We start from the raw sequence: 22,945 nt of genomic DNA on the forward strand, positions 1-22,945 counted from the left end.
TTTTAGTGGATCATAAACTCAGTCAACACTGTGACTTGACAGCTTCAAGACAATAGACTAATTGCATTATGTAGTCCAACTCAGAAGTAAAGGGTTCAGAGTCAAGGAGTCTCTCTTCTCTTTTGAATTCTTTCCTGTTTATAGCACATTTCGGGTGCTGTACTTAATCTTTGGTCCTGCATTTTCCAAAGGACATCGAGAACCTGGAATATGTCCAGAGAAGGGCAACTGGTCTGGTGAGAAGACCCAGAACCGGGCCATATAAGGACCAGTTGAAGAAACTGAGGATGTTTTGCTTGGAAAAAAAAGGAACTCATTGGGAAATGGAGTATAATTTAAAACTGCTCCACTAGCTAGTGGTAAACTTGTATTGAACCCGTGGTGGCAACTTTGATTCATGGCTCATGTTATCGTCTGCCCAAACATTGTCCTGTACGATAATAAAATAAACATCTCATTGTGGAATTTTAGAACAAGTACTTCATACTCTCTCCAATTTTACTGAATAATGAACAATACATTTTCCAAATAATTTGTGAATGTTGAAAGCATCCAGACCTTCTACACCCTCGACCTGAGAAATTTATGACAAGAATCCATTAGCATATACTATGTGTTTCAAAAAACCCAGGGTATTTCCTAAGGGTCAGTACCTGATGTTTAAGAAGGTTAAAGAAATTGAACCGGGCCTTTTCATCATCCCAATTGTTTTTATTAAATACCCCTTTTCTGTAGGGGGACATTTTCTTTATATTTATACCCCAGTACGAGTCACCTACGTTTGACTCGGAGCTTTTTTGTTCTGCTTGAGATGGATAATAATCCTTAAGTCCCATACTGGAAATTTCAAAAGTGGATTTTATTTTTTAGGATAAATACTTTCTCAGTTGGCAAAATTTGAGGATAAGAGTTAAAATCAGAAACCACCTTTCCTACAAGCGATTCTGGCTTTTGTTTAAAAGGAGATGGGGAATTCCCTACTTATTGAAGGAAACTTCACTAACTGATCTTTGCCTCCTCCTTTGATGGTGTGAAAAAGGGATGATTCTGTTTCCCACAAGGAGATTGGTAAGTTTGTTTCGTGTGTGTGTGCTTGTTTGTTTAAAGAATACAGGCATACTAATGTATTGTATTTAATATGGACTTTAATATATTTAACATGTATGGGACTGCCTGCCATCTAGGGAAGGGAATGGAGGGAAGGAGAAGAAAAGTTGGAACAGAAGTGAGTGCAAGGGTCAATGTTAAAAAATTACCCATGCCTATGTTTTTGTCAATAAAAAGCTATTAAAAAACCAGTACTATCCATTGTGGAAAATATGTAGCAATAATGATGAATAAACTTGCCATGACTTTTGCGTGCACGCGTGCGCGCACACACACACACACACACACACACAAATAATAGAGGTATACTATTTATAATAGTGCCCTGAGCTTTTAGGGAGAGTAGAAATAGAACCAAACTGTGCCATCGAGTACCGAGGAGCTTGCCTAGTGCAGGAAATAATTTCCTCTCTTCTTAATGGTAGAGGCAACTTGGTCCTACCAGTTTGATGTAGCCTAAAATGCTGATGGTTAGAAAGAACTCACAGAGGAACTGGAAAGAACTCTAGGTTTTGAATCAGGGATCTACATTTAGATCCCAGCTCTGAAATGATTTGCTTTTGTTGTTATTATTTAATCATTTCTGACTCTTCCTGATCCCATTTGGGGCTTTCTTGACAGAGATAATGGAGTGGTTTGCTGTTTCTTTCTCCAGCCCATTTTACAGATGAGAAAACTGAGGCAGAGAGGTGAAGTGTTTGGCACAAATCATCTCCCCTGTTCATGCCTCAGGGGGATAAATGAAAGGAAGGAAATTTGTATTTATTAAGTTCCTACCGTGTGCCAGGCACTGTGCTAAGCTCTTGATAAATATCTTATTTGATTCTCACAACAACCCTGGCAGTTAGCTGCTGTTATTACCCTGATAAATCTGATGAGAAAAAAAGGAGGTATGTCAAAATGAAGTGGCTTGCCTAGGAGTAGACAACTTAGTAAGTGTCTAAGTTGCATCTGAACTCAGATCTTCCCGACTTCAGTTCCATCCATTTTATCTGAATTGGATGATGTTTAAAGAACCTTCTTTGGGAAATATAGGGGGAAAGACATGGCACCCACTTGTGATTTAATCTCAGAAGGGAACTCCCTTGAATGGAAATTCCCTTCACTGATTTAGATCAGCCACTCATCTGTAAATTATAGTCTTTAAGAGCTTCTTTGGGGCACTTGGAGGTTAAATGACTTGCCTGTGGTCACAGAGTAATTGTCAGTTGAATGTGCTTTACAAGCATCCATTCATATTTTCTACCTCTGGTGATCAGCCTGGGGAAGTTGATCTGGTCACTGCTCCTGTAGACTTTGCCTCCTTAAAATGCGTCCCTGCCCTCCCTCGCTTCCTCTTTCCCCCACTGGCACCAGTGGGGTAAATTGCTCCTTGGGTCATCTCCCATCACCTCTTGATTGTGAGTGCTGACATCGTCAAGTCTTTACCTCCATCCATATCACATTTCCAAAGCCTGGGGTTTCTCTGGCTCCTCACACTGAGGGTCCCATTTCTTCCACCTTTGTGTGCTCAAGCCCCACATTGCCTGTCTAGACTTGAAGTATGACTGCTCTCACAACAGCCTTCCCCTTTCTGTCATCAAGACTCATTAGGAGCTCTGACAGACTGGGGGGAAAAATGGGATGGAGATTCTGAAGAATCAGCTTGGGGCCAAGCTTTGTTTCATCATCACTTTCTGAACTCATTGAACCAGAGAGTGTGTTTGTTATTCCCTGTGAGGAAGGAGGATGGGAAACTCTTGGTTTTCAGAACTGGAATTTCTCAGGCTCAGGAGATGTCTGTGTTTCTTGCACAATGTGTCCATAATCCCCCTTTCTTCTAATCTCCGACCATCTGCCTCTACCCTGAACTCCACAAAACAAAAGTCTTCCATGTCTGGAACGTTCCAGCTTCCCAAGGAACTGGCACCTCCCTGCCTATGAGCTCAGAGGTGGAAAACAGGTCAGGTTCAACAAAGCAAGATTTCTTCCTCTCCTGTAAAACTTTGGTCTTTGGTCAAAATCGATACTAGCCGAGCTCTCCCAGTTATCCGCTACTGAAAAGCTCAATGATTGTCTGAGAGTCTGGTACGGCTGAGGTGCCGGGGTCAGAGGCTGGTCTCACTGCAAGTCTCCTTCCTCCTCCCATGGGGCCTGCCAATCTCTATCCCAAAGCTGGGGTTCTGTGGCCAGTCCCCTTCACAGGGGATCTTTGCCTTAGAAGTGGCAGGGATCTGGATACTTTCTCAGTCTGCTATTCTCATTCTTATTCCTTCCCTCCCCACCTTCTCTTGAATGTTTCAAGTGTAGGGTCTTACCTTTTATGATTCCAAATACATTTGGAGAAAACTTTTTTTCAATTTATTTTTTATTGGAGTTTTTTATTTACAAAACATCTGCATGGGTCATTTTTCAACACTGACCCTTGCAAAATCTTCTGTTCCAAATTATCTCTTCCTTCCAGCCACCCCATCCCCTAGATGGCAGGTAGTCCAATCCATGTTAAATGTTAAATCCAATATATGCATCCATATTGATAGTTATCTTGCTGCACAAGAAAAATCAGATCAAGAAGGAAGGAAAAATATTGGTTTCTTCCCCTTTCCTTTTTTTTTTCTGTATCACTTAAATCTCTAAAAAGTAACCAAGTCAGGTAAAGACCTTCTTCTCAGTCCCCAAACACTCATGCTCACATTATGGTGATGATAAGGTAAACCTCTTTTCTTTGGATTAGAGGTAACCCTATAATTCTGGTGTTTCTGTGATGGTTTGGTTCTCACAGGAGGTAAAGATGGTATTACTAAGGCATATATATATATATCCCTTATTGGATGGTGGCAGGGGGATGGGCAGTCAGGGTTACTAGGCTCCATGTGAGTGAACAGGGTGATCACAGATACCTTCCTCTTCAGAAAATTGAAGCCAAAGAGGTGTAAAAATGTGGTAGATTAGAATTTGTCTCCTCTTCCCGATCCAAGACCAGCATTCTAAAGGTCCATCTTCCATGGGCCAGCCTAGAAGCTAGCTTTTCCTTAAAAGGCATTAAAATTGTATTGCACATTTACTTGGCCAGGGAACTAAACATTTAGACTTTTGAACTTCCTGATAGCCCAGCTACTAAAAGTAGATCACAAATAGTAGCATGGCTCTACTTTCAGGTTTTCGATTGTCAAAACTATCCAGAACAAGCTGTATTCTTGCTAAATACCTATCCTTCCTTTGTTTTGGCTAAACAAGCCTCCTTTTGTTAACTGTCTGATTTCAGAAACTAGCTGCTCTTTTTCTAGACTCAAGCCTGCACTTCTAGGCTGGCCTGCATTATCAGGAGATGTCTGTGTTTCTTGCACAATGTGTCCATAATCCCCCTTCCTTCTAATCTAATCTAGTCTAATTTCCAAGTCAGGTCATATAACTGTGCTCTTGTGCTCACTTGTTTTGGAGGCAAGGTCATTATTGTGAAATCATTTCAATTTTATCTGAGTCTTTGGGATCTAATTTGGGGTTTTCTTGATAGAATTACTGGAGTAGTTTTCCATTCCCTTTATTTGGTGTATTTTACAGAAGAGGAAACTGAGGAAAACAAAGTTAAGTGACTTTTCAGAGTCACATAGCTAGTAAGTGTTTAAGTTCAGATTTCAACTCAATAAGCTGAGTTCCCCTGATGTCAGGCCTGGCATTCTATCCACTGCGCCATCTTGTTCTCCCCAACTGGGCCATCTAACTGCCCTGGGGAAGTGTGTTTTAGAAATGGGCCTTTCAGGTCAGATTATGCCCAGTGAAGGACACTAAGGGCATCAGAGGAAATCCCTTATAAGAAAGAACTCAAGAACTTGGACAAAGAAAAAACACAGGATAACCAGCGCTCAATAAATTCATGTTAATTGATTGACTGACAAAATGACTGTTGTCATGTATCTGAAGGGTCATCTTGTCAGTTGGGATCAGGTTCATTCCACTTGGTCCCATGAGGCAGAACTGAAAATAATGGGCAAAAATTTACAGAATTAGACTCAAGTTAAGGAAAATAAAAACATAATCCAAGATGGCAATTAGAACTGACCAAAAAATAATTCTATTCCCCTTCCCCAACTATTTGTTTGAGCCATTATAAAGGGGATTCCTGTTTATGAACAAGCTGAACTAAGTGGCCTCTAAGTTCCCTTGAGCAATTAATTATAGGATCAATTAATCTACTCCCACCCCAAAGCCTTTATTAAGTAGTGGAGTTTTGGACTTAGAACCAGAGGGACCCCAAACACCACCAGTCCAATTGCCTTCCTTGGTAGATGAGGAAGGAGCCTGAGAGTTAGAGCCTTAAATAATTACCTATGTCCCCTTCTTCAAATACAATGGCCAGTCCTTTCTGGGAACACACTTATGAGCCAGGGATGTGCTAGAAGACACCCGGATATCTCCACTTGTTCTCATCCTCACGATCCACTCAAAAGACAACATATTAGACCATTGCATTCTGCACAGCTGGTGCACAGAAGGGGATGGCTTTTCCCACTGGGGGTGAGACACACAATACATTCTCGAGGTCACACTCATCCACTAAGGGAGAGACCTCTTACATCTGTTTAGCTCTGGTGGTCACCTTGTCCCCACTACCGCCAGCTGCTCTAGCAGCAAACTGTATGAGAAAGCCACATCTTTCTTTTTTAAAATGTGATGCATCTTTGGGTCATCCCAAAGATGTCATGGTGAGCATTGAGTTTGTGTGTATAAAATACGGAGCCCTGCAACAAAAAGGAAATGTTGATCTAGCTTGAGAAAGCTTTGAGAGAGAAGTATTAGGACCCTGGGGCTAGATAGATGACCTTGGAATCAGACCTGGATTTTAATCCTCCCTCTGACACATCCTCTTTATGTGGGGCAAGCTTTTGTAAACTCCTAATGCACCAGACAAGTGATGAGGCTATGTGAGTGACTAGTTGTGGATAGGGACTACTGGAGAGATTTTCTATGCAAGGGGTTTCCCATAGAAATAAAGTTGGACCCCATGCAGTTAAATCTCATAGTTAAAAGAATCCAACCCATTTAACTCTGCAAAAATACTACCCTCATTTAGTAACATAGGTGACACTTTGATAAAGAAAATGAAAGAAAGCAATAGAAATTGGCCTGAGTCTGAACATGTGTTAAGAGGCTGTTGAAGTAGGTCAGCAGGTGGTCCTCAGAATGATGATAGCTTATAATTACATAACACCTTCACTCTTAAAAATTCCCTTACACATCTCATCTCAGTTATTCCTTATTGCCACCCTGCAAGGTTAAGCAGTATAGGTAAGATGTGCTTTGTTTTACAAATGAGGAAACTGAGGCTCACCAGGAAGAAAATTATTAATTAATAGCTAGCATTAATAGGTTATGTCAAAGCGCCTTAAACTGTGGGATAACTATGGGTATTTGTGGAGGCTGTGAAATTTTTATTTATTATCAGGAAATCTTTGACTCAAATACCTATTTTATATGTTTACATATCCATGGTCATATTAAAAAGGGGGAGCATGAGTGGAAATTTTTAAGAAACCATGGGTTGACAACTTTTATCACCCCACTTGTGGATAACCCAATTGGGAAATCTTCTGATTTCAAGATATGGCAATCATACTGGAAATCAAAAAGAGGAAGATGGAGTCAATATGAGTTATAGAAAGAGAATCAACAGGACTTGGTAACTAATTGGCCTTGAGAGAGAATGAGACAGATGGCAGAAGCCAAGAGAGAAGGAGGAGGAGACGGGGGGGGGGGGGGAGGAGGGGGACTGTGAGGAGAATGCAAAGTAGGAAAGGGAGAAAAAGAAAGGTAGGAAAGAAGGAAGGTGGGAGGAAAGAAGGCAGGCTGGGAGGGAGACAGAGAAGGAGGGAAGAAAGGGGAAAATGGTGGAAATAATCCAAAATCAGTGAACATTAAGGGTCCGTTTGACTAGACTAGGGAGTGAATTAAGGGGAATTATATAAAATAAGGCTGAAAACTACAGAATCATAGATTGAGGGCCATCACCCAAGGAAACACCCTTACCTTACAAATGAAGGAACTAAGGCACAGAATCTCTAAGTGACTTGCCCAATGGCTTGCTGCTAATGAGAGGCAGAGCCATGATTTCAAACCAAACGATCTGATTTCTAACCCAGCTTGCTTTCATTTTATTCTGTCATACTAACTAATGAATATTTGTTGATTTATTGAATGGGTATTACCCCGTTGAAGTTCCTTGGTTGAGCAGGGAGTCACTGAGGTAACGGAATGGAATCATCAGAACTGCATTAGGAGAAATATTTTGGCAGCAATGGGTCAAATAGTTTGGAGAAGTAGAGGCCAAGAGGCAGAAATCCTACTGGACTCATTTCAGTGGTATAGAAGAGAGCTGCACTAGGGTAGGAGTGATATGAAAGAGAGCTGAAGAAGGGTTAGCAGGTGAACTAGAGGGAAAATCAAAGATGTCTCCAATTTTCAAGAGGAAGAGCAGGACTTGGGAGGAAGATGATGAGTAGGGAGCTTTGTATATCTATAAAAAGGAGGTCTCTAAATTTATGCTCCTGTTATCTACGTTCCACTGTAGAAAATAGTTGGAAACATAGTAGTTGAAAATTACAGAAAATAGTTTTAGGGAGCTCAGCTGTATCTATAACTGAGTCATCTGCATAAATATCATAATAGAAGCCATGGGAATGAGTCAGGGGGAAAGAGTAGGTTGAGAACTGAGAACTGAGTTTCCAGACACACCCAAATTTAGGCACTGGGGCTCAAAATATGAACCAAAGAGCTAGAAGAGGTCAAAGTAATCTTGGAAAAAGTAATACCGTGGGAGCCAGAGATGATGAAAGTATTAAAGAACAAGCAATAACCACATCAAGCTAACAAACATTTATTATTTTTAATTCAGCAGACTTATTTTTAATGTTTAAAAACATTTTTATTTGAAGTTTTGAGTTCCAAATTCTGTCTTCTCTTCCCCTTCCCTGAGACAGCAAATAATCAGATATCAGTTATACATGTGTAATTATGTAAAACTTTTCCATATTAGTTTTTTGGTACAAGAAGACTTGAAAAAAAGAAAAAAAAAAGAAACCAAAAGAGAGCCTGCTTCAGTCTGTATTCAATCACTATCAGTTCTTTCTCTGGAGGTGATTAGCATGCTTCATCATCAGTCCTTTGGGGTTGTCTGGGATCGGGACATTGCGGAGAACAGCCAAGTCATTCAGTTCTTTATCAAACAGTATTGCTGTTACTGTGTATGACAGCCTCCTGGTTCCATTCACTACGCATCAGTTAATGTAAATCTTTCCGTGTTTTTCCAAAATCATCCTCCAATAAGCATTTATTAAGCAACTCCCATATTCTAGCTACTCTGCTAAACCCTGGGGATACAAACAAGTCAGACAATTTGCAAACATTTATGTAGAAACCAGACACATGCAGGATAAATCGAAGATAATCAGGAGAGGAAAAGTACTAGATTTAAGGGAGATTAGAAAAGGCCTCTGGTTGAAGGAGGGTTTTCAGTTGGGACTTGGAAGGGAGCCCAAATCTGGCAAATGCTGCAGAGGGCTCTGAGGAAATGTGCATTAGTTTATACTGGCAATGAAGAAGTCATTGATGACCATGGTCAAAGATGTAGCAAGGGCACGAGTCAGTTTATCAGAAGTGGAGGAGTGAGGGAAGAGGATGCCTTGAGCTTGCTAAAGTTTAATATGCTGACTTTAAAAATCATCATATCTCCTGAAGATGATTTTTATCCTAACTTTACACTTATGGAGAAGAGTGTTTGACTGGATTTGTGATTCCATTGGTCCAGGGAGAAACTTCCTCCAGTAGTGGAAGGAAGTGCCTTCTCTCCACTCAACTGGCCTAGAATGGAGCTTCTTAACTCGGAACTATACATTTCAGAACTTCTGTGAGAAGGTTCTCATTTTTTATATATTTTGATAATTCTCTTTCCTCATGATTGTTTTCCTTTGTAATCCTCTGTATTCTCTGTTCCCCATCGGCTATGAGCTTGCGAGAGCCAGGTCTGGGTTTTGCTTTTCTTTATAATCTGAGAGCTTACCAGCGTGCCTGACCTGTGATAGGCAGTTACTAAATGCTTATTGACTTTATTTTATGTACTTAAGAATAGTATTCTGAGAATTACAAAGGTTTTGCCAGATGCAGAAAGGGTCCACGCCACAAGAACCTTTTAAGAGTTTCTGTTTTAGAGAATGTTATTGCTTTGGGACAGGGAAAGGTTATTGGATGTACCCAGGGTCTCCAAGACTGTGTGTGTCTGAGGTAAAGGCCATTCAGGGATTCTAGGCTCCTGGTGCCAGCTTTCCACCTATTCTACTCTATGTGCTGTCGTCTGTATGATGACCAAGTAAAACTTCATTTTCTGAACTATTATTGAGAAATATGATGTCCTCAATAGGTCTGGGACAAGAGGAGGAGGAGGAGGAAGAAGAGAAGGAGGAGAAAAAAAGGAGGAAGAAAAAGATAAAGAGGACAAGAAAAAAAGGAGGGAAATGAGGAGAAAGAGAAAAAGGAAGAAAAGGACAAGGAAGATGAAGAGGAGGAGGAGGAGGAAGAAGAAATGGAGGAGGGGAAGAAGCAAAGGAGGAAGAAGAGCAAGAAGAAGAAGAGGTAGAAGAAGAGGAGGAGAGAGGCAGAAGAACCAGAGGAGGAGAAGGAGGAGGAAGAAGAGAAGTAAGAGGAAAAGGAGAAGAGGAGTAGGAGGAGAACTACTTCTACTCATGGTACAGCAAGATTCAGAAACCTCAGACAGACTGAACTCCAAAAAAGGCTAAAAGTCAGAAAGTTTTCAGCTTTTTCCCACTTAGGAGAGGAGGGTTTGCTAAAATGAGGAACTGGGCAGGAGTTTGCCTTGCACTCCCCATGGAGAAGCTGGGTTCTATAAGGAGGCCAGGGAACGACCATTAAAAAAAAAACACTTGACCAAAAGTAGGATTAAAATTCTATTTGATTCCCACCTTCTCCAGCCTAAACCCCCAGGTTTAATGCACTTGCAGAGACACAAAGGTTCATGATAACTACCCAGGGCTGGAGCATTTTTGTTCTGTTTTGTTTTTTAAGCCCCAGTCGCGTGTCATTTTATTGGCACTGCAAAAATATCAGAATTCCAGACAGGCTGCAAAAACCCAGGGGCACCGCCGTGAAGAAGAAGCCAGGGCAGGCTCATGGCTTTAAATAGAGCCTTTTCTGAAAACTACCCTCAATGTGCCCCATGTATTGAACTGGTGGGTCCCTGGGCAAGTCCAGCAAGCCGATCAGCTGCTCGGCTGGCCTTTCTCTTCTAGATTACTCTGGTGACTGTCTCTACTACAACCTGTTGGGACTGTTCTGTTGCCTCTCCTGAGCTGTCTATTCTTATTATTTCATTGAAATGGGTTTCTGACCGGTCATCCCAATGGTCTCCCCAGCCAATTGCAGTAACCTCCCAGGCCATCCTCTGGATTGTACAACTTGGGCTGCTCTTTGCAACATGTTTCCTGTGGCTAAATGGTACTATAAGAGGCATGGAGAAATGATTGCCTTATTTGAAGTACAGTGACCCCAGTACCAAGGCTCTGGTGGTTTTTGCCCATATTTGGTGCTTTTATTAAATAACCTATTTTTTCCCTCATGTTTTAATTGAAACAATGCCATTTGCTTTTGTCAAGTTTTCAGATTAATAGAATTTGGTGATTATTCACTAATGATTCATGTAATAAGGTTACAAGCCTCAGGAGTAGTTCATCTTGATAGAAAGTAAGTTTCTAGAGGTTAGAGGCCATTTTCATTTTGTCTGAATGGTTCTGGAGATAGAGCACTTGTAGAATCACGAAGGCTCGATTTCAAATCCAGCTTCAGATACTGACTAGCTGTGTGGCCTGGGAAGGTCCCCTAATCTTTCTCTGCCTCAGTTTCCCTAACTCTGAAATGGGGATAATAATAGCATCTGCCTCACAGGGTTGTGAGGATCATATGAAATATATTTGTAAAATGCTTAGCATGGTGCCTGGCACATAGTAGGTATTTTAATAAATGATTTTTCCTTTTCTCCTTCCTTTTGGATTTTCAGCAACTAGCATTGTTTATCAGGAGATATTTTAGAAATGTTTGTTGAGTTGAATGGAACTCCTCTCATAACCTAGCTTTAGTGACTTGTTAGTCAACTCTTTAACTATAGAACTACTAGTTTTGATATAAATTGAGGAGATGGGCATCTGTACACTAGTGTTTTCATAAATGGAGATCGACATCCATGATTGTGTATACTTTCCAGAAATCGAGGAAATTGACGTCTGTAGACTGCATTAGTCAGTCATGATTGCCAGTCACCTTCCCAGTGTGATTGGGAAAGGAGAGTGACCTTGTAAGACCCAGCCTTCTCCAGCAACCTTCCCTCCTCCAGCCATCCCTAGCACTATGTTTCCGTACAAACAGGAGTTTCTAACCATTTTTTGGTGTGTCTTGACAACCTTATGATGCTTAAGAACCTTTTCTCAAAATCATGTTTGTAAATACAGATGATTATAAAGGAAACCAAATATTTTGAAGTAATTATCTCTTTTAAATTCACAGGTTAGGAACCATTGTCTTAGATTTAGCCTGAATTTTCCACCATGACAGCTTTAGAGAGAACTAATGGGGGGCTTTGGAGTTGGGGCTTGAGGACAGCTTAGAGGAGGTATCAGGATCTTTAAAGAAAGTGGTTTTTTAAATTCTCAGGAAAAAATATCCCTCTCTCTATTGGGGCCTTCTTTTATAATGACTCCCAGCAATTATAGCTATCAGAATATGGCACTGATTATGAAGAGCAGGGGCGGTTGGGCCTCCCCCAGGAAAGCATGATGAAACTTGGAACCCTGAGGGAGAAGAATAAAGGTTTTAGACAAGGTTTCCCTAAAGACAAGTTATTGGCTTCCTGTATTCCCCAAACCAACTCATGTCTTGTTTTCTCTAAAGTCGTGATCTTAAAAGAGGGCCTTATCATCAGATTAAAGTCCTGCATCTTATAATTTTAAAGGAGAATTGGATTTGAATCAAAAATAATTGTCATGTCACCATTAAAAAGCTTAATAATTGGAAGTAGCATAATATGACTTGGACTCATAGATGATCTGTATCGCCTCAACAGCATATTTAATTCGTGACCTTTTTTTGCCATCCTAGGAGTAAGGAAATGTCTTGTAAAAAGCATGTGTATACATTCAAGAAAATCTAATGTCAGAGTGGGGGAGATATATATATATATATATATATATATATATATATATATATAATATATATATATATATATATATATATATATATATATATATATATATATATACACACATATATATATGTACTCACACACACACACACAAAATAATCCCCAATTCCACAAATTTATCTGACAGAAATCTTGATTCCCCTGGTAACCACTCCTAATGTATCTCAATAACACATCCATCCTTCCCCCCCCCCCCAGCCACCTGGGATGTGTAATTGTAATAGATGGCTCACTAGTAAAAAAAAAAAATCCACATGAGATTCAGATATATTTGATTCTCAATCTTTTGGATCTTTTTCAGAAATGTCCTTGATCTGAAGGCAAGGTGGTAAATGGATTGGATCACCACCGAAAATTTCCCCATTGACCGTATGTATTATTTTAATTTTTGTTTATTTATTATTTTGAAATTTTCACCTTCTGATTTAGGCTGGATCCCACTACCAATTAGCACAGAAACTTTGACTTGCTTGGTTTCTAACCTGGACCAAGCCATTCCTCTTTTGGCAAGCTGTTAGCCCCCAGGACTCACCATGGATTTTCTCTGCCTTGCCAGGCAATTCCTCTTTTGGCAAGCTGTTAGCCCCCAGGACTCATGGATTTTCTCTGCCTTGCATGTTGCAAAGGCCACACCCTATGCATTTATAAAAGACCACTGGGGACCCATAGTTTGATGCTGGAACATATTTTGGTTTGGCCACTTTAAGGAAATACAGCTTGGAAAAATCAGAACGTGAGAAGACCCTGTTGCATTCTAAAAGGGTTCCTCACCTATTTCTTTATTGCTTTTAAAATAGATTTCAAATTACAAAAGGATTTTTTTTTAAAGCGCCTGCTTTCCTAGGATATAAATACATAAAATGAAGCACTCCATGGCGTCTATCATTGGCTTTGGATTGTCCTGACCACCATTAAACTTCCTTCTTTCCTGTTTCCATTGGCTTCCATTGCTCAGAATGTCAAGCAGCCTGGGACAGTGACCTTGCATCAGCAGCACCTGTTTGACTGTGTTCTGATGTTCCAAAATCAAAGCTTCAGATAGAGGGCTTTCTCCCCCTTTCCACAGAGATTTGATCTCAAAGAACAGGCCAGGTTAAATGTAAATCTCCCCAAAGGAGGCAAGTTCCCTGGAGAAGACCTACTGGTTTTGAATCTTCCCTTCAGCTGCTTCTCAGGGAATTAGAGACTTCTGGATGGCTTGTTTTCTCTGCAGAAGAAAAAAAAAATTAACTCTTCCACTCCCACACATAGAAGCTAGTCTGTTACATCATTCTGTTGGTGTTTTTGTATTTGCTTTTGTGAGTTTGTTTTTAAGGACCTATAAAATGGCATACCTGACCCAAAATTCTAATTTCTTTCAGGGAAACCAGGATACTTTAATATTCCTTTAACAATAATTATTAGCATTATTTTTAAAAACTCGATGGTTATTAATTAATCTGTTCTTTCTCAATTCTTCCTCCCTTGTAACAAAGACAAGTCAAATAAAATCAAGTGAGTTGTCTGTCTGATAGTGAATGCAAAACCCCACCACCAACCCCTCCACTGCAAGAAGTATACCTGATTCATTATCTATTTCTCTGGACCATGAAAGGTCACTCCAGTTAATCAGAAATCTAAATCTTTCCATAGTTCTTTTTTCCCCCCATAACTATGTGATGGAGATGATTGTACATATCACTCTCCAGGTTCTCTACATTTTGCTTTGCATAATTGATTAGTTTTCCCATGTTCCTCTGAGTACCTCAAAATTGTAATTCTATTCCACACAATACATTCATTTATATTTATAGGCAACAAGTTTTCTCATCTATCTCCCATCAACAGTCACTACCCACCTCTCTTTGTTTACAGCTTTGAGCTTCATTTTTAATGGTGAGGTGGATGCATTTTGAATAACTAGTAATAATAATGGCATACTAAATACTCAGACTAAGGTATACTAAGGCAGCTTAGTCAGACTTGATAGTGGTGGTATTGTTGCTGAAACAGGACCTTGACATCAGGGATGCCATAATGCCATAACATGCAAGTGAATTAGATTTATGAGAGCGAAGGCTGTGCAAAGTTACTGGCCTCATTCTCCCTTCCACAGCTATCTGGGTCCAGTGGCCAGATATAGATTGAATCAACTGGAGATGGCCCTGGGTGAAATGGGAGACCTTTTCCTTTTTAAGATGAGGTCTTCAACCAGTCTCAGTTTCCCTGAGGCAACACCCATTCAGTGATTAAGGCTAGGTAGCAAGTGAGGCAGAGAATCTCTTTCACCTTGTCCAAAAAAATCAGACTGCACCCCCCCCCAAAAAAAAAACCTATAGAAATAGTGTTGTATTTTCTCTAGGAAACACTTTTAGAGAAAATGGAATTTTTACATATAATAAGAAGGAGTAGCCCAAATAGCTAAAATGTGTGCTACTTAGGCACCTTTTAACAACTGGCTAAATTCATTCTATTCCTGATGAAATTTCCAAATGGCTTCCAAGTTATCTACAAGTGAAATAATTTGTTGTGGGTCTAGTACCCACAGAATTCAAAAGGCAGAAAAATTATAGTTAGATCTTTCAAGCATTATCTTAATTTTAATAGGGTTTTGGGATTGGGGGGGTTAGGTTAAAATAAATTAGTTTTTTCCTCTTTAGTTGGCCCTCTCCTTTGACTTGGCAGACACACTCCCAACACCTCCTTTGTGCCATCCTTATAGGCAAGGATTTCCCTTGGCCATTGAATTAACCTGATCCTTCACTTATAGCCATAGAGAACCACTGACTGCTTAGAGCCAACAGCTTAGTAGCAAACTTGCTTCAGATCACTTTCTACTTGCTAACCCTCTTTTCCCTAAAAACACTGTTTTAAAACTTTATTTGTGCCCAAGGGGGAATCCCAAGCTTTAGATTCTTGTAGTTTATTATCTTCCTTAAGGAGTTCATACAAAATTTTAAAAGTAATAAGTGTTTTCTATAGTTCTTGAGCCCCCAATTCAGATGGGTCTCAAGTCAGACAATTTTCAACATTTACCCCTGCAAACACCTTTGTTCCAAATTTTTTTCTCCTTTCACCCCCTCCCCTAGACAGCAAGTAATCTAATATATGTTAAACATGTGCAATTCTTCTATACATATTCCCACATTTATCATGCTGCACAAGAAAAATCAAATCAAAAAGGAAAAAAATGAGAAAGAAAACAAAAAAGTAAACAAGCAACAACAAAAAGGTGAAAAAACTATGTTGTGGTCCACATTCAGTCCCAACCGTGCTCTCTCTGGGTTCAGATAACTCTTTACATCACAAGTCTATTGGAATTAACCTGAAAATCAACTCATTGTAGAAAAGATCCACATCCATCAGAGTTGATAGATGGATTAGTTTCTAACCATCTTCCCTTTCACTTTCACCTCTACTATTGATTTTCACAAATCTGTGTCCAATCTCTTCACATCAATGAAATACAAAGATCATCCATTCTCCAATAAATAAGAGGCCAAAGTATATGAACAGAAAATTTTTTCAGATGAAAAAATTAAAACCATTTCTAGTCATATAAAAATGCTCTAAATCACAATTGATTAGAGAAATGAAAATTAAAACAACCTGAAGTACCAGTTCATACCCTTCAAACTGGCTAACATCACAGGAAAAGATAGTGATGGATGTTGGAGGAGATGTTGGAAAACTGGAGCATTGTTGGTGGATTTGTGAAATGATTGAATCATTCTGGAGAGCAATTTGGAACTATGTCCAAAGGACTATCAGACTGTGCTTGCACTTTGATTCAACAGTGTATCTACTGGGTATGTACCCCAAAAAGATCATAAAAAAGGGAAAAGGACCCACATGGGCCAAATACAATGTTTGTAGCAGCCCTTTTTGTAATGTCAAGGAACTAGAAATTGAGAAGATGCCCATTGGTTGAGGAATGGCTGAACGGGTTATGGTATTTGAAAGTAAATGGAATATTATTATTCTATAAGAAATGAGGAGGAGGCTGATTTCAAAAAAGCCTGGAAAGATTACATGAACTGATGCTAAATGAAGTGAGTAAAATCAAGAGCACGTTGTGCACAGTAACAACAAGATTATGTGATGATCAAGATGGACTTGGCTCTTTTCAACAATGAGGCAGTCCCAATAGACTTGCAATGGAAAGTGTCATTCGTGGCCAGAGAGGATCAAAGCATAATTTTGTTGTTGCTTGTTTTTTTTTCTTGTGTTTTCCTCTCTTGATCTGCCTTTTTCCTACACAGCATGATGAATATGGAAATACATTTAGAAGAATTGTGCATGTTTAACCTATATTGGATTGCTTGCTGTCTTGGGGAGGAAAAGGAGGAAAAAAGAGGGAGAAAAATTTGGAACATGGGGTTATGCAAAGGTGAATGGTGCAAATTATTTTTGCATGTATTTGGAAAAATAAAATACTGTCAAGTTCTTTTTTTTGAAAGAAATACATAGATCACAGACATCATGGATGACCATTTTATATAGCTGACAAAATCAAAGCTAATAAAATGGAAACAAATAGCATAGCTTTAAAGAGAAAGAATAAATGTTGGAATCTGGACACAATGTATGTGCTTGGGAATGGGGTGGGGGGAAGAGACAACGGTGTAAGTTTTGCTATAATGTCTCTTAGTAGAATTGAGCAACAATGTTTTTTTCCCAGCTACCATGTTCTCATGGCTTAGTCCCTTGATAAAGCAACAGAATTTCTCTGTCTCCCCTTGAAAGCTGGACGTGAAACTTCCCTCACACCTCCTGGTGCAGTTTCCTGGAATCATGTCCCAAAATCTGAACTGGTACCTCAGAACTGTTTTAATTTGCAATTCTCTAATCAGTTGTGATTTAGAGCTTTTTTTTTTTTTGATATGACTAGAAATGGCTTTAATTTCTTCATCTGAAAATCTGTGTTCTATTCAAACGTGCAGTCTAATGACCTTTGTCTGAGAACTACACTGTCCTTTTGAGACCCAATCCTTCTTCAGTCCTGTTCTGGCCAAACATCATAAGGCTAGCATTCCCATTGCACAATTCTCCATGCGGTTTCACAATTAATCCATGGGAAAGCACACCTACGTGTATGTCAGGGAAGACACTGGGGAATGTTTGTACATGAGAAAATTATGCAAACTATTCTTTTTCTCTGAACTTTGAATAAAATGAGCCAATTAACGAATTCTAAATGCCAAAAGTTGACATGCATCCTAAATCACTAATTGACAAAAAAAGAACAAATACAGTAAACATCCAAGAACAGTAGTCTAAGTAACCTACTGCATTAATGACTAGGCTTGTAGCTACAAATCATTATCTTCACATCAAATTAGTGAGTGTCCCAGTCAGCTATAGAGTGAGTCTAATAAATTGTAAAATCAAGCTCCGTGTTGACCAATGATATCTCTCTCTTTCTCTCCCTCTCTGTCTCTCTCTTTTTCTCTGTCTCTGTCTCTTTCTCTCTCTTTTTCTATCTCATTTCCTCTCTTCCCCCTCCTTCCCTTCTTCTTCCTCTTTGTTTCTCCCTTTCACTTTTATCTCTACACTTAACTTTTCACAAATCTCTTTCCAATGCTTTGCTCTTCACAGCAATGAAATACACAGATTGGAAAAAAATTGTGGATAATATTTTTGACAAAAATCAAATATCTTTTTTTCCTTCCCTTGTTCTCTCTCTTGTTCCCCCCCAAAATGGTCAGATTTCTGCTTTTAGCTAAATTCACTTTCTCATTTACTTCAAAATACATTTAATTTCTCCTCAAAACAAATTCATGACATCACCTTGTATTCTTTTCGTTCCCTTGTAGGAATGACTCAAAACAGCCAAGTGGCATATTGTCGGATGCATAGTGTACTGGATCTAGAGTTGGGATTTCACATCTGTCCTCAGATACCTTTTAGCTATGTGAAGGTGAGCAAGTCATTCAAAATTTTTTGCCTAAGTTTCCTCATTTATAAAAACCAGGATAATAATAGTACCTTCCTTCCAGGATTGTTCTAAGGAAAAAATGAGATAAAATTTGTATAGTATGTTGCAAATCTTAAATTATATAAATCTTAGCTATTATTATCTTAGTGCATTTTAATATGTAGGTCAAGATTTGGGTGGACATTTTAAATTTAAATTATGAATATATATGTTAGTATACTAATGTGTATATGAAGATAAGGGCAGATATTTTTTTCTTTTTTTTAGATAGATAAATGATAGAGAGATAGTTTGCCCATAGATATAAATAGATGGTCGATAGAGATATAGACATTTACAACAACTAGCCTGAGGCATCCTCCCACTTACCAAGCTTCCTTTCCCCAATGCCATTGCTTTAATATATTTTTGCCCAATGGAGTTATACATATATATCCCAAAGGAAAGAAAACTGTATCTTATCCTAATATGTACAAGTTACAATAAAGCATTATAATTTATTACAGCTGCAAAGTCATTGAAAAGTGAGTGACATAAGCTCTTTACTTCTATTGCTAATTTTTCTCCCTGAAGCAAATGGAAAATGTCATAGGAGGATTTATGAATTTCATGTAAGTCATTATAATTAATTGGGTTTTTTCTCAAACCCGTGTGGGATTTCAGTCCTATCTTTCCTTGACCTGACTGCCTGTAGTCAACAAACATTAAATACACTTATTGAACACAAGGTTCTGTACCTCAGCCCTGAGGCTACAGATAATAAGGAAGAGTCTTTGTCCTCCTGGATCTAACATTCTGGTCACAAGATGCACCTGAGTGTCCAAAAAGAGAAAATGCCAATAACCGGGCCATTCAGAATTGCATCGGTCGGTGGTGAAACAAGAGTGTGTTTTGTCTTATTCTGGAGACTTCCCAATGCAGCAGGGAAGTGACAGACAAAGACAGCTTGTACACAAGCATATAGTGTCCTATATATGTAAGCAAGAATGCCAATTTCCCTGACCATAGGCAAAGAGATGAGAAGGGAAACCCAATGGATGCCATGTTGTATAATGCTTAAAATGTCAGACTAAGCAGTTGATATTTTCCATTAAAGACAATAAGCGTCCATTGAAGGTTTCAGGATGTAAATATTTGGAAATGGTCAAAGCTGAACTCTAGAACAATATCAATTTTTATTTACTTGGAAATAGATTTGATTGGCTCTTTTAAACCATTCATACCATTTATTTCAATAGCAGCCATGTTATCAAAGGGAAAGTTGATGGAGTTATCAAAAACATTTATTTTGGAGGAAAACAATGGAAATAGTGGGAAAAAAGAGGAGAGGGATTGACACTTGGGAAGCTAGATGATGCAATGGATAGAGTTCTGGAATCAGGAAGCTCTGTGCTCAAATTTGGTCTCAAAAACTTTCTAGCTGTGTGATCTGGGACAAGTAATTTAAGCCTATTTGCCTCAGTTTCTTCAATTGTAAAAAAAGATTTGGAGAGAGAAATGGCCAACCATTCCAGTCTCTTTGCCAAGGAATCCCTAAATATTGTCATGGTACTGAGATACACTAAAACAACAAAACAACAACTTATAAACCTAATCTATATTCTAAAACATCTAAACATCAAAATTATTTATCAGACATGTAAAAATCAAAAAGCAGATCAGTGGAATGAGCTTGATGAGAAAGACTCAGAAACCATAGCATTCAATAACTGCCATGTAATCAAGTAATACAAATTATTTAGGCGATATAAGAACTGGAAAACTAGAAAACAGGTTGGCAGAAATTAGCTTTTTTTCTGGCTATTCTCACCATATACCACAATGGCTTTGAAAGATGCTTTGAATGTACAAGGTCAAACTAATCTTTTTTTTTTTTAAGTTGAGAACAAAAATCATTTGCTTTTATAAATTTCACTACAGGAGAAAGTTATTAATCAAATCAGAAATAGACACAATATAAAAATGAAATAAGAAATTTTGAATACATGAAATTAAAAGTTTTTTTTTAATTTGATGAACAAGATTGATGCAACTAAGGATAATTAGGGAAGGTATCAATTTAGGGATTATTTTAGTTGGCATCAAATATCCCCTAAATTCCCATTCCTTACTATATTGACTGTATTCGGGAAAACAAAATAGGCTGGGAAACATTTTTTAAGTAAATCAAAAGTTGATTCTCAAAACAAAAACTGCAAATTATTGATTATCTTAGGAAGGATTGTTCCAGTTCACTAGTAAGAGAAATGCAAATCAACATAATCGTGAATATTATATTTTCCCCAGAAAATTGCCAAAGATGAGAAAAGATGGAAGTTGTCAATAGTGGAAGGGTTGTCATGGATAGCACACTAATTAACATTCTTTTGGCAGAGTAATGAATTTGGTCCATCCATCTGGATGAGAATTATGATTTTTTAAAAAATAGACTAAAACATCCCTATCTTCTGACCCAGAAAGTCCACTCTAAGTCTAAAGCCCTTAAGAGGTCTAATCTAACAGGAAGTATAAGAAAACCCTATATGAAGGGTATTTTGGATATTTATTTATAGCTATGTATATATCTACTATATATATCTATGTATATATGTAGTATCTATAGAAATGTTATAGAAAAAAAGTAAAAGCCCATTGATTGGGGAATAGGTAAAAAAAAATGGCACGTGAATGTGGTGAAATGTTTCCGAAGAAACAATAAATATGAAGAATTCAGAGAAACATCAGAAGAATTACAAGAACTAACACTAAATGCAGGATAGCATAACTGGAAAGATTATATATGTGATGACTATGAAAAGAACACAAAAGAAGCTGAATTTTGTGAAGTTATAATAGTCAACTTGATTCTTTGGAAGAGATGATACATCCATGTCTATTTTGCAGAGTGGGAGGACTATGATTATGGATCATAAGCTGTATTATTGTTCTTAGCTGAATAATTTATTGGGCTTATTGAATTTTCTCTTTAAAATTTATCTGTTTTATATTGGATTACTTGCCATCTAGGGGAAGGAGTGGGGAGAAGGGAGGGAAAAATTGGAACACAAGGTTTTGCAGTGGTGAATGTTGAAAATTATTCATGCATAATTTTTTTGAAAATAAAAAAATATGAAAAAGAATTACCAAAAATTATTTCTTTTTAGAGAGAGAGGGTAGGAGAAGAATACAGTCAGAGATAAAGTTGACATTAAAAAAAATAGTATTTTAAAAATCCTATTCTTCCCAGAGAAGTGCCTAAGTCCTTTGTCTTTTTGATTGGAGTTACTGTCTAAGGAATGTCCTTTTTCACCTCCAGTTTGGTACTAAGAGAAAAAAAAGTGACTGTCATGCATTTAGTTAATAGAAGGGATGCATCTATAATAAGACTATGTGAAACACCTGAGGTTTTTTTGCCCTCCCATCTTGTCAAGTCTCTCACACCTGGTGTTCTTTTTGACTCAGCTGATGTGAATGTTCCAATGAAGTGCCCTTCTTTGCCTCCTTCTCAGGCAACTTTTTAGGCTCTGAATATTTTAAACCCTCCTTTCATTCCTCTATCACAAAGTCCTGCTTGTTCACCGATTGCTAATATGACAGGTAACTTATCTAATGAGAGTAATTCATACTGATGTTAATTTATTAATTTGTGAACTATTCTATATTGGAGCATCTACAATTCATTGGGTGCCTAAGAGTGACCAGGAGAAGAAAGTCTTCCCTCACCTTCCCATTCCCAATGGGTGTGTTTTTAAATAGAATTTTCTAAAGATACTTTTTTTCCTCAATTATTTCTCTAATGGTGGGCATTTCAGGCAGAATGATGGCCTTTCAGAATGAAAGTCACGATTTTCTCTCCTTAGCCTGGAAATTCAGTCTTCCTTATCCCTAATATTCTCTCTTACTACTCTGCCAGAAGCAGCCAGGCTGCAGTGATATAGTGTTGGTTCCAGAACCAGCAAGACCTGAATTCAAATATAGACTCAGACATGTTCTAATGGTGTGACCCTGGACACATCCTTTTATTTTTGTGTGACTTAGTTTCCTCATCTGTAGAATAGGAATAATATCTTCTACTCTTACAGGATTGCTGTGTTGATATTTATAAAGCTCTTTCCAAAGCTTAAAGTGTTATATAAATGCTAGTTTTTATTTTTGTTGTTCAATCTTGGCCAGCTTTTTGTAGACTTCATTTGGAATTTTCTGGCAAAGATACTAAAGTGGTTTACCATTTCCTGCTCCAAGAACTTCATTTTACAGATCAGGAGACTGAGGCAAATAGGGTTAGATGATTTGCCCAGTCACACAGTTAGTTTGAGGCCAAAGTTGAACTTTATGCCTATCCCTTTATTATAGCATCACATAGCTTCCCTCTATTATTATTGCCCCTTTATACAAACTCTTTTGATTCATGTCTATATCCATCCCAATCTCACTTACCTTCCACTCCTGATACACTGAAATAGCTTCTTTTTCAAGTCTTCTCCATCTTTCATGGCTTGTCCAAGAATCCTTTGTAGACTTCTGGGATTATTGTATTGACTAAATTATAGAGGGGCAGCTAGATGGCTCAAGGGATAGGGTGCTCAGACCCACAGTTAAGAAGATTCATCTTTCTGAATTCAAATCAGACCTCAGACACTTTCTAGTAATGTGATCCTGGGCAGATCACTCCATCCTGTTTGCCTCAGTTTCCTCATCTGTAAAAT

This window comes from Antechinus flavipes, chromosome 3 (assembly GCF_016432865.1).
Source record: "Antechinus flavipes isolate AdamAnt ecotype Samford, QLD, Australia chromosome 3, AdamAnt_v2, whole genome shotgun sequence".
In the NCBI taxonomy this organism is placed as follows: domain Eukaryota; kingdom Metazoa; phylum Chordata; class Mammalia; order Dasyuromorphia; family Dasyuridae; genus Antechinus; species Antechinus flavipes.